At 39.7% G+C, this 14,098-nt stretch overlaps 1 protein-coding gene across 4 annotated transcripts in view; it reads right to left on the bottom strand.

The window, feature by feature from the left end:
- The window catches only part of LOC124307021 (uncharacterized), a 100,674-nt gene extending 93,047 nt beyond the window's left edge, over positions 1–7,627 (bottom strand). The window contains exons 1-2 of one of the 4 annotated variants that reach the window (XM_046768302.1): positions 7,563–7,627; positions 5,240–5,601 (exon numbers count right to left, since the gene is read on the bottom strand). The gene's annotated coding sequence lies outside the window, so the exon portion shown is untranslated. Of the gene's footprint in view, positions 1–5,239; positions 6,447–7,127; positions 7,293–7,562 lie in introns of those variants that run through there. The other 3 variants (XM_046768301.1, XM_046768300.1, XM_046768303.1) reach the window with 3 other exon arrangements.
- Positions 7,628–14,098: the final 6,471 nt, after the last annotated feature.

Raw genomic sequence — 14,098 nt, 5'->3', positions numbered from 1 at the left:
CTGTCGTGGTAAAGTGGGTATCTCGGTGCTGTAACGGTTAAATTCAAATAGTTTTGAAATTTATACAAACAAATGTGGTACAGTTGTTACGAACTATTTAAAGTGTAATTGCATTTGCCCGTGGCGTACATTTTCTGGTTTCAGGAACGTTGATCGATACGTTTGTTTAGTTTAATATACAATTTTTCAGATAAAAAACGCCTTGACATCAATTTACTGTTGTAACAACGTCAACTTGTCGCAATAGTAACAAGAAAATATATGACGAGGAAAAAAAAACCAACAACACAAACTAGATTTTGCGTTTAAAGTCTAATAGTACAAAATTTATTTTCATTTTTTACTCAAAACTAAAATATTCTTCAATTACGGTATGAAACTGAATTAGTTACGAGACTGTAGAAAAAATATTTCAACGCGCGTTGGAAAAATTTGACAACACGGTTAACGCGGAAAAAGATTAGTCACACCGCCTGAAGCGATAAATTTAAATATGTATATCGAGTCTCGAATGATACCGACATGGAATATACATACCATAGATAAGGGTTTGACTGAATAAGAGCAAACCGTAAGTTCTGCCTTATATACCTTCGACGCTCTTGCATTTCAATGCTATAAAAAGCCTCGGATCGATATTCAAGCGAATCTTACGCTAGGTCGAGTATTTATGGCATCCAGGAGTTTATTTGCGTTTCAAAGGTATACCTTGTAATAAACCCTGCACACAGAAGTCGATATACGATTGCGATACGGCCGATGGCGTGCACGCGCGTATTTACCCCTTTCTCGGTCGCTTCTCGATTATCATCGTCATCATCGTCATCATCGACATCATTATCATTGCTGCTATTAATAACGCGGTAATCGATTGTTCGATCGCCGTGATCAGTCACGGTCTCGTTACGAGATACCGATTCGTATACAATAGTTTAATATACGAACATCGGAGAACGCTGGAATAGAAATTCGCACGATGTGTGTACATACATAATAATACAGTGCATCCTATCGAACATAACGAGGTTCAAGTTACTCGTCGAAAACGTTCCGCGTATCGTGACTTTGTAAGAATGACCAAAAATAATATTTTTCCCCGATTAATGGAGTGTAATCGATCATTTTACAAACTCGAATAATCCGACCGACTCGCCCATTTTTCCTCACAATCGATTTTTGTTTTCCACTCCCATGAACGACGCAATGCAATAACAATTTATGCGATTAAAGTGTCGATTATTATCATTGACTTACTTAATAAGATACATATTTGATACAACAGGTAAAAAAATTAATCAATATTTTCACCTGACATTGAAAAGTATCTTCAATGAAACTTGTGAATTATAAAAAAACTTTCCAGCTTTCAAGACTACGTACTGGAATTTACGAAATTTGGGTCCCAAATGCACCATTTAAAAAAAAAAAAACGAAACAATCGATTAATCGACCAGCTTCTACCGATTCACTCGTGTCGTGTTCGGTTACTTTTTTGGAATCGATTGATCGATGCATCCATTATTTATAGCTCAGCGGTCATCGCAAGTCAGTCAAACTTTGTCGCATTGGGAAAGCTTTCCAGTGAGCTGCATAGCACGTACGCGTTTCATACTCGGTTACATCTTAATCACATTGAACGGGTTGACCAAAAACTTCATCGACGCTAAACGCGATCTGTAATAATTCGATAAGGCGAGCGAGCTTCACGGTTTCAGAAATTGTTTTGCGGAAGCTGCGGAGCTTCGACGAATGACAAAATGCGTATATACATCCACGGTCTATTTATAGGGGGACCAAGCATCTGGTCTATAGTTCTCCTCACGTTAATGGAATCGCTGCTGCTGCTATTGCTGCTAAACAGCTCAAAACCCGAGACAAATTATACCTCTAACGTTTCGCCGTTAAGCCTGTTTTTGAAAATTATTGTTATTATCATTATCATTATTATTATTATGCACACACGCGTGGTAAACCATCTCCGAGTAGAGCTTAAAATTAATCATGTTTCGTATATAATACGAAGGATGGGTTTGAAACTCAAAACCAATGAGTGTATAATGAATTTGGCTGAATCTCCCGGGATTACATATTTAAAAAAATTCCATTTTGTGCTGCGGTAATTTCTTTTCGTATACAAAAATATTCACGACACGTGTCCGCGGAAGAACAAACACTGGACAATGACTAAATTTTGCAAAGTATCACACTTCACTTCTTTATCGAATATCAGTATCGCGTACATTTACGCGGCTAGAATAAGTTAAAAAAAAAAGAAAGAAAGAATATTAAAGATCAACGGGAATGCACGGTATCGGAATTTGGTTAATTCTTATAACCTCGCCTTATTCTTAACCAAAAAAATGTGAATTGACCAAAAAGTTTTGGAAATTTTAGCAAGGGTATCAATGATTTTCCCTTCAACTTTTCTCTGCAATGATTTTTGTACACGTGCATATTTATCTACTGTAATAATCAAAGGCAAAAAGAAAATTTTACCGTACGCGTATATAATCGTTGATTTACCCATGACTTTACGACGAGGGTGTTTTGTGCATGTCTTTTGCGAGCGTGCAAAGAGCACGGATATAATGTACGTGTAACCGCGGGGAGAATTGTAGTTGGAGCATATTCGGAGCCCTGCGGTAAATAAGATGGGAAAGAAGGGAAGAAAATTGAGGGAAAAGAAAATTTCTTCACGTTTCGGTCAACGGACATGAGTGCTCGGCGAATATGCCGGGTGCGTGTGTATGCGGTTACATACATTGTACATGTAAGGACTGCAGGTAGGCCGGGTATGTCCTGCATATTTCATCGTCAAGCGACCCAAGCGACTCGGCAAAGCGGGTTCCATTTTGGAAAGACGTGAAATTTGTCGCGTAAAATATCTGGGGAGACACGAGAATCGAGCAAAGTTGTGTTCAACGCCGTTTCATTCTCGCGCATCGTTTTTGCATCTCTTCAAAAATCAAAATTCAAAATTCAAAAGAGATTTCGGCATGTGTTTTTGGACCATTGGTTAACGCGGGAGAGTGGCGAAATTTTTTTGCGATTTTTGACTGTGCACAAAGAGAGAAAAGAAGTATTAAAAAGATCTGACAAACTGAATTATATCTGTGAAGTTTGGTAGCTTTAAATATACAAGAGTGAGATGAGGAGTTGCATTTCTTTCTCAATTCAAGTTTCATTAAGTGAAAATTCTAACAGCGACGAATCGAGGGTTTAAAAGCGGGAGATCGAAGCTTTAGAAGGTAAAAATGACCTGCTCGAAACACGATCAATTTTCGTTTCGGAGTGAAAACACTTTTTCTGCCACATCTCTTTAACGAACTACTCGACACTCTGAGACATTCTTTTATCACACGGTTACGGGTATAAGAACGAGACAAATAATTTCGTTCCGCAGTCCGCGGTATTTCCTAGCGTATCAGGTTACAGTAAATTCAACGATTGTTCAACCCGATTAACGAAATAAAACCAATAAAAACCCGAAGCTTTATGCCGCGTCTGTTTTCGACCAACGCATAAATACTCGAAATTCAAAGTATCCAGGGAAAATTGTCGCGAATCTTGAAAGCTTGGCCGATCAAATAAATGACACACGTAACACGTGTGTTATAACAAGTTGAAATTTACTCGGTAATCGAAAAGCTCGAAAAGTCGGGAGAAGACTTTTCTTAATGAGCTGAAACCAAACAGACGGAAATGAAGAAATTTGAAAAACCAAAAAAAAAAATCCCAAATACACACACCGTCAATTCTTGGCACCGAATCGGCGATTCGGAGAGTGCGACCACCTGCGTTCGGCTCTGCGGATGAAAGACGCAATCCGTTTCTTCGGCATTCGGTGATTCCGCCCGCTGGCACAAAGCCGCGCGATGCAACCAGCGTTCGTTCCCGCGTATGCATGCGTTCACCGAAACGTGTAGCGGAAACGAGGAATTCGGATGTGCGCCGTGAGTCACCGGGGTATTTTCGACCCTCTGTGTAAGTGAGCATGGGTAGGGAGGTCTAGGCGGCCTGTTCTAGCCTATACGACTCGGAAAAATTCCTCGACCAAGGTGACGGCGAAGCTCTCGAACTCGACTCGCTCGAAAATTGCGGAGGCGATTGGAGACCACTGGAGTCGTTCGATTCCCACGTCGGTCTTTTAACCCGTCGTCGTGGAACACCGGCTTCCGGGATCGTGTAATTGAATTTTAAAAGGCGCCACCTCCGACCGAACTTGGGAATTCCATGATATGGATGCAAGGTGTAAGGTGTAAGGTGTAAGGTGTAAGGCGAGACTCGGCTCGCCATGAAGATCGAGCGGTGAACCGTTATCTTATTCGTTAATCCCAAAAGAGAAATTTTTATCATGGTAACGCGGCCGCGGAGCGACAGAGAATATTCAATTAGGTAAAACGAAGGCAAATGCGAATCAGAGAGGCGATGTATTGTTATGATAATATAATTGTCGGATGTAAAATGCAGAGATCAACTTACGGGGTCGAAGTCTTTAACGGTAGAAAAACTGAACGTTGAACGAAAAATTTATATTTCGCAGCTTGAGAGTCACTTCGAGGAGGTTTGGTTTGCACAAGTATTTTTATTGTCAAGTGGAGTCCCAAAGTTGGGAAATAACGAGTTTTCCAAAAAATGCATCGTTGCGTTATAACGTTATAAATTTCAAGCCTCGTAAAAAGCGCGTTCGAAATTCAATTCAAACCACGTTACCCTATTTTCTACGATTATTCAAATTTCCGATACTTTCTCCCCTTTCTTCACGTTCCGAATGACAAAAACTGGGGGATAAGCAGTTCCGAATTGTTTCCAGCTTTTGCGCTCCGCACTCGCGTGTCGAGATTCGAGACTCTATCAACGACTCGGAACTATATAAAATAGAGATAATATTAACTATGGGAATAAATTTTAATTATTCAACAATTCGTCGACAAGAATGTTTGTTTCGTTTACCCTAGGAATAATAAGAATTTACCGATCTCGGCGCAATATAGACCTCGGGGTTTATTAATCTGTATCCAGTAACGACTGAACGCACCGTGTATACATATATACAAGCAATACCTACAAAACGTACCTACCACAACGCACAGTATCGTCGAAGACTAGTAAATTTTACCCAACAACTAGCAGTAAACCATTCGTATATACTACCATCTTTACACAGAGGCTAAAATAAGCGCACAAATAAATTACAACAGGGAATAAAAATATATTGAAAATATTCTCAAAGTTTTACCTTAAATTCGTCAGACTTTGCAGCGGGGCTGTTTCAGGTCCTTTTACGGGGGTTGCAGCGGGGTTGCATTTTCCAAAATTCTCCCGCTCCTTCTTTTCAACCCGCACTTTTTTTTCCGACGATTAAATATCCACGAAATCACGAGAACGAAATCCGCAGATCGATCGGCAGCCGTCTGCAACCCTTCGCCGACTTTCTCCCCCTCTCGCGGGTAACAACACCGAGAGGAGATAGAGCAGATGCCCTGCTGAGGCGGCCGGCCGAGCCTTGTATACTTGTTGCTCGGTTCGCTAATGTAATCACTTAATTCCAATTTCACTACACGTAGGTACTAAACGCGTGGAACTCTGATCCTTGTGTGACTGGAAAGAGAAAAATTAAGGGGTTCAAATTTTCTTTAATTTCTACCGCGATTCGAATTCGCCCGTTTATCGTTAACAGAAACGAAGAATCTTCGAAGAGAGAGATGGAGAGAGAGAAATAAAGGGGGAAGGGAAAGGCGATGGAAAAAAGAGGAGGAAGAAAAACCGGAGACGGGAAAAGAAAGAGGCTGGAATTGAAAATTTTTCAAAACTTTCGATTTACTTTTCACATATTATTAACACTGCAGTAAATCGGTTATATTCGTTTTATACATACTTTGTCCGCACTTGTTAAATTTGAGAAACAAAAACATTAACTTGCCAACTTTATCCCGCTTATCGTTGAGAGATTTATATTACACGATTTTTCTTTCGTTATACAGGTTAATTATTTCAATCCCACATCGTCGTTTAATTTTTATCGTATACTTTGTTGTCCGTATTTTATTGTAATTATTTTGTTATTACACCCCTCTCGCTAACCGATTCGCTCACGATCACTGGAGATCGCACCTAAAAAGGGTTTCGAAAAACTTGAAGTTGGTCGTGATCATTTTTTCACAGTATATACACGATGCATTTCTAACACATATCGATACACGTTAACGAACGTTGAACAATCTCGAATTAGACCGTGCAATTAACGGGGCGAAAGTCAATACAATTATACGCAGAATATTTTCATTTAGAAGCTTGTATTTATCATCCACGTTAAGAAACCCTTGTGCACTGATGTATCAATATATATATACATATACGCGCACCGATTAGTTTATACACCGTAATTATACATTTAATTAAAACATGAAACACTTGTGCGTGCGCTCTTCGACGAGCTACTTATACTTGCGTATACGCACCGAGAAAGCAGATGCAAGAAACACGAAGGAAAGATTTTTTTTCATCAATTGTTTACTTATCAATTTATTTATTTATTTATTCATTTATTTTTTTTTTTTTTTTTTTTTTTTTGTCAATTGTCAAAAATAACACATCATATCACCAGCAGATCGCTGCAGCCGCGGTTACTCGTACCCTCCGTATTAAACAAACGAACCAACAACAACAAAATAAAACGTGCAAAATAAACCGAACGCAACGAGTTTAGCACGGTATAAAAACGGCGCGGGTCAACCCTCAGGTCGCGATCCCCCGACCATCCGCCTCGTAATTATCGGCATCGGTGTAAATGCAACAATTAAAATCGCCTTGTTATTTCAAACAATATCAACAGTCCTACCGTACATAACGTGCGTTTCGCACGGCGTTCGAATTTCTTATCGTTGCATGCTCAATGAAAAAACTAACTCGTTATATACCGCGGCATGATAATTTATATCCTTGATAGAATTTTCACAGGTTCGAGCGGCGGGATGGACGGGGGTGGAACTGGGGGGGAGGGGGAGTAGCGAAGATACGACGTGTGTTGCGGCAAATTATTTCCTCCTCTTCTCAATTTACCACAATTATTATTATTGTTGTTGTTATTATTGTTATTATTATTATTATTATCGTCATCAACGTACCGCAACGATTATACGGGACTGACAAAAATTTCCGATCCGTAACGTGTGTACAACGTATTGGGTGTATGTATATATATACACATATCGTACGTGTAACTCAGCGGTGTAACGTAGGTGTACAAGTGTAATGTAATTGATGTACGGTCAGAAAAGTTCGCCGTTGCTCTCGGTACGAAGTCGCGCGCTCCACTGAGGCACGAGCATGCGTATCCTACGCGGATAGCCCCCCCTCCCCCCCTACCCCCCTCCTCACCTCAGAAACCCCTCGTCGCGGTCCTCCCCCTCGCTCCCCGGCCCCGCCCCCCCGTTGCCCTCACCCCAGCCTCCCCCCCGGCCCTCGCGAACATCGCGGCAACGTTACAACCGTCCCACGACCACCCCAAAACCAACCCTTTCAGCGGTATAACCATCCCCCGACACCGGTGTCGTACGTACCTGGTCCCATAATACACGCTACACACGCGTGCTGTACTTGCAGGCTTGCAGGATTATTACTCTTACGTTTTTGCTTTCTCTCTCTCTCTCTCTCTTTCTCTTCGTATTTGATGCGCACAAATCTGAGCATATCATCAGCCCATACCACCGTATGCTTGGATGGCTTGCTTTGGCTGATAGGCGCAAGTACCTTTCGAGAACTTTGCTTTTCGATACTTTGAGTCTCGGGTCACCTAGTTGTATCTCTGACGAGTTGGTGTTCTTGTCGGCAATACGTCACCGATTCACCAAAGGTGACCCAAAGGATCCGTTTACACCGAACAACTGTATACCAAAGATCGTTTCTCGTATCGGCTTGTGTCCTCTGGAACTCGTTGCCTATCTCGATTCGTGAATCATCTTCCGTAAATGTCTTTAGGGTAAAACTTAGGGAATATTCGGCCAGCAATACTGTTTATTGCTAACCGATACCATCTGTAGATGCCTAATTTAATTTAATATGTCGATACTTGATTCACAACTCGTACATATATGTGCTTTGTAGGATTAGCTTTTAGCTGACTAGCTTTGTTATATGTTTATTTTTTATTTTTCATTTCATTTTATTTTATATTTCCTTTTTCTTTTACCATTTGTGTTGTCCTTAGGGGGCACATTGCTCCGGGACATTTTTTAATAAAATTTAATTCTCTTCTGTCTCTGAACGTGTCGCCATGTTAAAGAAAAAATTGGGTGATATTTCTATTTTTTAATATCAATATTTTCTTTCATTGATCGTTGGGCGAAGGAGAGGGGGGGGGGGGGGGATGTATTGGTAGTTGATATCCAGAATTTCGATCAGATTTTGCAGTAGCTTCAGCAGCCACCTTGAATTTGTGTCGAAAAATAACGATAAAAAATGTTAAGAAAAATTAAATATCCCAACGTGTTTAGCTATGATAATTTACTGTAAAATTGTGAAAACGTAAGAGTTGTGTGAGGAAAATAAATTCGTCGTAGCTAATGCGGCATCTGGTTGAAATTCTGCACTTACAATTGGACAACCAGTGACTCCCCCAACAATAAGATAAAAAAAAACAGTGGTATCGAAAAATTTCAAATTTACATTCCGACTGGATTAGTTATTTATGACGAGACTCAGTTTTGCCGTTTGGCGTAAAAAATTCTTGCAAGTCACGGGAAATATAAAAATAATCGATCTAACTGTTCGTCTAGATAAAAAAAATTGAATAAGAGAAAAAAAGGGTTTGACAAAAAAAAAAAAAACCTAATCTCCAGCACAGTTATTTCGTGCCTGTGATGTTAATGGTCGCGAATTGGTCGCGTCCAGTTGTGATTCACGATAGTTTATCGTTATGTAATTTCAAATCTCTGGAATTCAAAACGTGTCGTTTTGGTATTTGAGATACTTTTCAGTAATGTTTTTTGTTTTGTTTTTTTTACTTTACCTATCTTAGAACTTTTCCCTACTTTTTTTCCCTTTAATACCCACAGCGTGATGGAAATGAACTTCCGGAAGTTCGAATAACGCAAAAGTTTAAACATTTTGAATATTCTGATCCTGAAAACTTTTCTCAAATTATTGAAATTTCATTGTTATCTAACGTGTTATTTATTCAAAACTTTATACAACGCCGTGAAACTCCTCGTTATTTTTACAAAACGTTACGTAATTTCGCAAAACCGATCAGAGCTGGTTTATTTACATAATATAAAATGCTATGAATACATCTCTTTTGCACCATATTGCGTGAAATAATTACGTAAAATCACTATAACTCTCCTTAATTGACGAATACTTTTCAATTTACTACATCGTCGAAGTTTATAACAAGCAATTTCGTCCGGTCAAATAAAGTTTTTACAATGTCTTTAATCAGGAATGGCGCTTAGCTAACGATAAGATCGAAAACGTTTTCACGTTCGCATAAAAACTTGCACTCAAGAGTTTCGCGCATTCTAATTGATTACTTTCTGCAATTCCGACGCTCGCAGAATCTAAATTAAATATTTACAATCCATAACTTTAGGTTTGAAAATAAACAAACAAAAATTTCACGACTCCCTAAAGTCAAAAAACTTGTAATGAAACAAAATTCTAACCGACATAACGTCTGAAGTTTTTCACAAATCGTGAGAAAAAATTTCTGATAAATATAATTATTAATTAGACTTTTCAAGGACATAGAAAAATTGAATGGCGGAAAAGATTCGCTTGTGAAAAAGTTCACCGACTCTTGATACGACGTGTCAGTTGCGTCTACGTTACTGTACGTGTAAAAGAAAAACCAAAAAAAAATGTTTAAAAAATGGTAAAGAGTCAGGCAGGTCTGTAGTAAAAGTTTTCTTTGAAATCCCTTGGGCTTATCCGCGTATCCTCGCACCTTTGATAAACATTTGCTTTGCCCTCTGCAAACGAGCGGTTCCTACCAAAGTACCGACCAACCCTCTCGTTTATCAATTATATCATTGGAAGCATTAAATTCCGCGAAACGAAGCGAAAGCGCCACACGACTCGGTCTGTTTTTTGATATGTACCGGAGAAATGATTCGGCCTCAACATCGTTGTTGTTATTACGCTGGTTGTTGGAGTTGTAGATTTTGCGTTTTCCGGTGCTCATCTGAGAGAATTTCTAACGTGACACGTGACGACGTATATTATACAGGAATAATCATCGATCCGCAATATATGACGAAAATACAACGCAAATTAAACGGGGATATAATAAAATTCTACAATATAAAATGCGAGGGTTAAAAATCCGAAAAATGCGACATTGGCAATGATGCGATATACTAGTTCAAACGATGTTCTTTCACATACTCCGGAAGTCCGCACAAAATTTTTACTTTTATTCAAAGAGGGGCGTATAATTATGACATTAGCAAGTGACGCGCGAATATTCACAGTTTAATTTCGCAATCGGTGAAATTTGCAGAATGTCATCGAATACAAATACATCTCAGGGAAAATTTTTTCCTTCTTTCCAAAAATCATGCAATATTGTAGGAAAGAAGAGAGATTTTCACAGCAACGAATAGCGGCACAACATCTTTCTATATCTCGTTCCGTATTATCGTTATCTGTGGGTGATTTTCGGTGTGCCCACAAAATGTGGGTACCGGCATTGTGTTATGCATGATGTATACGTGTAATACACGCGTAGGATGTTTAATTATTCGATCGTAAATTCTTGCTTTTTAAATCAGCTTATTGTAAAACCGGTTTTATTGGCTAAACAATTCCCCGTCAACGTTCTAAAAATAATTTCGAGTACGTAACCGGCTCCTTTTTCCCCTTGCATTCCGCGGGTCTATATCGGCAAAAAAAGTAACCCACAACCGGCGATTTTATTTGCTCACGAGTCACGGTGCGGACGGATATAGATATGGGGGAAGTTCGAGTTCGAGTTCGAGTGTTCCGTCAGCATCGCGACGCCGGATGGCCGGACACTTCGCACTTTCTCAATCGCAGTATAAGGCAAGTAGCGAGGTAACGAGGGATTGGAAAATTGGAAAAACGCGCAAATAAAATCAAAAAATAATTTGCGAGGTCTCGGATTAACCGGTCGAAATAGAAACATTGCCGACGATATGCGGGAAGCGGAAAATCGGTTGGGACAACATTTTTTTCAGCATAAAGTGAGCCAATTTCTGATCGTGAAAAAAATTTGACGCGGATCAGGGAGTCCGTATATCGATACCGCGATCGGTTCGACGCCGTTGAAACCTTTCAATATTGTAGCCTCCGGTTTTCGTCAAAGCGTAACTTTCCACCTCGGAAGTATCGAGTTTCGTTGCTATACTCGTACATTATCGAAGCGGGTGTATAAAACCGCGCCTCGTGTTGCCGGTATTTTTCGATCCTCGGAAATTTTCAACCCAGACAATTCGGCGATCGTATTTTTTTACCGACATTTCCCCGTCGACCATCGTTTTTGCTTTTATCCGCGAGATCAAAGGCGGATATGGGATTATAGCCAGATTATACCTTGCAGTATCGTTTTAGACCTTGTACGAATGAAAAGTGTAGAGAACATCGTCGCTGACGTTATTACAACAGTTGCAGAAACAAAAACAAATTCAGGAATTACAATCTAATTTGTGTATAAATATATGCACGGATAACTCATCTCACTTTTCACGGATGTGAAAGTGTTCCGAAAAAATTTCCCGTAAGGTGAAGAAATTCATGGAACAAAATTCTTCAATCGTCGTACCGTAAAACCAAAATTCAAAAGAGTTTCTAAACGCGAGTAATAACAATGTGAGCAAATGTGATAGAGCGGTATGAGCCTCTCAAGATTTTTCTGCATAAGGAACTTGTCGCACTCTCTGGAATTAATGCTTATACAGCTTCACACGACGATATTACGAATAATATACAACCATTTTATCGAGAGCTTTAAAAAAGTTTAAGCATGCGTTCCGATATTCGTGTCGATTACTTAAAAAAAAAGAAAACAAATAAAAAAACAGTACAAAAACCGAGTAACCGAACGGAAAAATTAGCGGGAATCTGTCGTTGCGCAGCGTTTTAAATAACGCAATGATTGTACTCAGCTAGCGTAAAAAGCGTCGTGCAACGCGACGTAAGCGTTGACAGTAAAAGAAAAAAATAGGAGAAGAAAAAGAGAGCGAGGCCAGAACGGCAACGTCAGAATTAGCATAAACATTATCCCCAGCCACAATTTCCATCACCGTCTCGCGCATTTCGCCGTGTTCTACGTAAGAGTTTCGCCCGTTCGTCCCAGATCCGTTATGTCCTAAAACTCACCCCGCGTCTGAAAGGCGTCCATTCAAGATAACGTTGTCTACTTTTCTACACTTCTTCACTGTTACCTACAAAATTCTACCCCTAGTCTTGATGTAATCTCGCGTCTTCTCCACATTTATCTCAGCGAGCTAGTCTCGCTGTAAAATAAAGTATTTGCCAAAATTTAGCTCGATGTCGCGACCCGTTATCAATAGCCCCGATAATTTTTCCGAATCTAACGAATTAATCCAATCTCCCAAAGCGAACTTTGTGAGAGATTGCAGAGAGAATGCAGCTGATAAAAGCGATTTTATGCTCTTGTTTTTGAGGCACATATAATGATTGTATTTTTCACCGAGTCTACAAATTCGTAGGATCGAGGGTGAAACGCGAAGTGGTTTATGCACCGTGCTTCTGTATTCTAAAGTCTCGTTGGAAAATTGGACTGATGTGGAACACATTCTGAACAAAGAAGAGAAACTGAAAATCTTGGGGCGCAAACAATCAACGGGTTGAACTTTGACCTCCTACTTCTTTGTACAGTCGTCAATAAATGAATAAATTCATTTCGCCTCGTAAAAAGCCTCGAGGTTTGGGAAAAGAAGAAATTTTTACGAACTTCGTCTGGTTTCTAGGTAAATTCAATTAGTGTAGAATGAACGTGTATTATATTGGTCGGTAAGAAACGAGCGTTTCGAGGTTTCGCCGAATTTAGAAACCTTGGAAGCACTTCGCCGCGTATTTCTCATTTATTTGAAAACCGTGCTCTCCGACTTTTCAAGTTATCCCGCGATTCGGTTCTCGTCGTCAATTATGATTAAATTGCTCAGCCTTGCGAACTTTATAATTACAAAGACCTACGTTTTTGTGTAAACAGACATTTGTGAAGGACGATTCTACGGCGAATTTAATTGACACGCTAAGGCTTAAATTTGCGTCACTCGTCAGAGCCTCGTTAGAGTGACACACGTATAACTACGGATCTCTAAAATCGGAGGGGATTAGATCACGGAATGTAGAAAATTGAGTTGAACAGGGCCGCGCAACGGAGACCGATTAAGAGTAACGATGATCGTTAATAGACGAGCTCCTAAATATCAATGGAGTGTGGGTATTGAGTTCAAAGCTTCCCTCTTTAAAGGAACAACTCAACTCGGCTTATCTATCGATTTCTCATCACGAGTGCAACGCGCTTCTACCATGTACACATTAGATACATACACACATACATCGATATTTGTACATACGTATAAGATTCACGCTCTCACGGGCTTTATAAATATCCCCATATGGCAGATACGGATAAGCCTAAATTATGCGCACATAATAATATCGCGGTACATTAGCTAGACTAACTTAATCTTGCGCTTGGCTTCTAGTGTTGCGCGTACATCGCACGTACAAGAAAAAAAATCTCACTCGTAATAATTAAGTGCGCAAAACGAAAAAAATTGACAAATCAATTAGTAGGGAAAGAGAGAAAACTGATTGGAACTAGGGTGTAAATTTAATGCTGATACAATGATTACTTGGCGCACTGTAAAATTCGCTGCTCCTGAGATTTATTATAACCGTCGTTCGGCGCTTTTCATTCAAATTTTACACTAGTAGTGGCGACATCTCGCGTAGATATATTCTAATTAATTTTTCTGGAAGTTAAACTATTGACAACCGAGATCAGAACACTGCATTACCGACGCAGAATGTGACAGGTTAACGTCGGCAGTGATGCAACTAACGTGGCGCAGTTTATACAGGCATTCATGTATATTTCCACGGT

The sequence above is a fragment of the Neodiprion virginianus genome, chromosome 6 (genome assembly GCF_021901495.1).
Source record: "Neodiprion virginianus isolate iyNeoVirg1 chromosome 6, iyNeoVirg1.1, whole genome shotgun sequence".
Classification (NCBI taxonomy): domain Eukaryota; kingdom Metazoa; phylum Arthropoda; class Insecta; order Hymenoptera; family Diprionidae; genus Neodiprion; species Neodiprion virginianus.
This window is presented reverse-complemented; position numbering and strand designations above follow the sequence as displayed.